This window comes from Loxodonta africana, chromosome 11, assembly GCF_030014295.1.
Source record: "Loxodonta africana isolate mLoxAfr1 chromosome 11, mLoxAfr1.hap2, whole genome shotgun sequence".
In the NCBI taxonomy this organism is placed as follows: Eukaryota; Metazoa; Chordata; class Mammalia; order Proboscidea; family Elephantidae; genus Loxodonta; species Loxodonta africana.
This window is the reverse complement of record NC_087352.1, coordinates 87,700,184-87,702,117: the sequence shown is the minus strand read 5'-3', so window position 1 is coordinate 87,702,117 and position 1,934 is coordinate 87,700,184. Positions and strand designations below refer to the sequence as shown.

The 1,934-nt window shown below is 38.6% G+C and overlaps 1 pseudogene; it reads right to left on the bottom strand.

Annotated features, from left to right (window-relative positions):
• Nucleotides 1-574: 574 nt before the first annotated feature.
• Nucleotides 575-1,100, bottom strand: LOC100663499 (ATP synthase F(0) complex subunit C3, mitochondrial-like; annotated as a pseudogene).
• Nucleotides 1,101-1,934: the final 834 nt, after the last annotated feature.

Sequence of the window (1,934 nt, the reverse complement as noted above, 5' to 3'; positions counted from 1 at the left end):
GTTTACTAAGGTTATGTCTTCTTGGTGAATTGTCTCTTTAATCATTATGTAATGTCCTTCCGTGTCTTTTATGGTTGATTTTGCCTTAAAGTCTATTTTATCTGAAATTAGTATTGCCACTCATGCTCTTCTTTTTGTTACTGGTTCCTTGATATATTTTTTCCATTCTTTGATTTTTTTTTTTTTAAGTTTTCATCTTTAATGAAATGACTTTGGAAATACATACATTTACATGACACCAACGTTACAGTTTTCAGAGTTACAATAAGATACGCAGAATTATATCAATAATTAATGTGAATGCCAACATCTCTAGCAGTAATTTTTGTTGCATGGCAAAAAAAAAAAAAAAAAAAAAAAGCAAGAAAACAACCATCAAACAAAAGAGAGCCATAGCTTCAAACCAAAATAAATAAATAAATAAATAAAATAAAACCAAACCCACTGCCGTCGAGTCGATTCCGACTCATATCGACCCTATAGGGCAGAGTAGAACTTCCCCATAGAGTTTCCAAGGAGCTCCTCGCAGATTCAAACTGCTGACCTTTTGGTTAGCAACTGTAGCACTTAACCACTACGCCGCCATAGCTTCAGACAAGGCAAATCCCAGGATAGCATATGAGGACGGCTGCTGCTTCCGTGAAGGTTTTCTGGCTTAACCAATGATGAGGCTGCCAAAGACTGTTCCAATACCAGCAACAGAACCAGCCACTCCTACTGTTGCAGCACCAGCACCAATAAATTTGGCAGCAGTGTCAATGCCTCTGCTGATTGCACTGGTCTGAAACTCCCTCTGGATTAGCTGAGACACACCATTCTGGGATCCACCGAATAGTGTTGAGCCTTCTCCAGTCCTAGCTCCTGGTCCAGATAACACCAATGCAGAAATTGGTCTGTAGGCAACTCTGGATCCAGGTCGGATCAGAGTGGGGGAGCAGGCGAGCTTGGTGCAGCCAAACATTTTATACTCTTTGGGGCAGCATGGCTAGAGGACTTGGGTGACAGGTGCCATGGGGTCCTCTCCTGCTTCCTGTCGTCCTTGGTGGTGGTAGCAGGAGCCGAGGTTGAAGGATTGGGGCTGCATCCTTTGATTTTTGACATATTTATTTCTTTGTGTCTAAGGTGTGTCTCTTGTAGACAGCATATTGATGGGTCATGCTTTTTTTTATCCATTCTGCTACTCTCTGTCTCTTACATTCAGTGTGATTATTGATAGGTATAAGTTTATTGCTGTCATATTTTTGGGCTTGTTTTTTGTGTTGCTGATGTTTTCTTTGTTCCTCGTACTTTCCTGTGCTGAGTTCCTTTTGTTTGTGGATTTTCTTTTGTTATTATAGATTTTGTGTTCACCGAGACTTTATGTTTTTCTTCTTTTTTATTCTGATGAGTAGGTCTGTTAACTTTCTCTGTGGTTACCTTGAAATTTACTCTTATCTTCCTAAGTTTGAACCACTGCTTTGTTCCTTGATATCTCCTTGACTTCCTCTCCATTTGAAAGTTCCATGCTTACAGTATTTATTCTTCCTTCTATTGTTTTAATGTTGTTGTCATGTACAGATTGACATCTCTGTTTGCATGTTTTAAGTCTTTTAGCTTTGTTTTATCAAGAGTTCTTTACCTAGGTTGGTGTCTGGCTTAGGCTGTCCTGTGTTCTAGACTCTGGTTGTTGTCTGATGTCATTCGTTCTCTAACCAAAGAACTCCCTTTAGTATTTCTTGTAAGTTTGAGTTGGTTTTTATGAATTTCTTTAATTTCTATTTATCTGGGAACATCTTAATTTTGCCAGGGTATTTGAGAGAGAGTTTTTCAGAATATATTATTCTTGGTTGGCAGTTGTTTTCTTTCAAGGTTTTATATATATCATCCCATTTTGTTTTCTCGTCTGCAGAGTTTCTGCCATGTAATCATAGCTTAGTCTTATCGTTTCCCCTTTG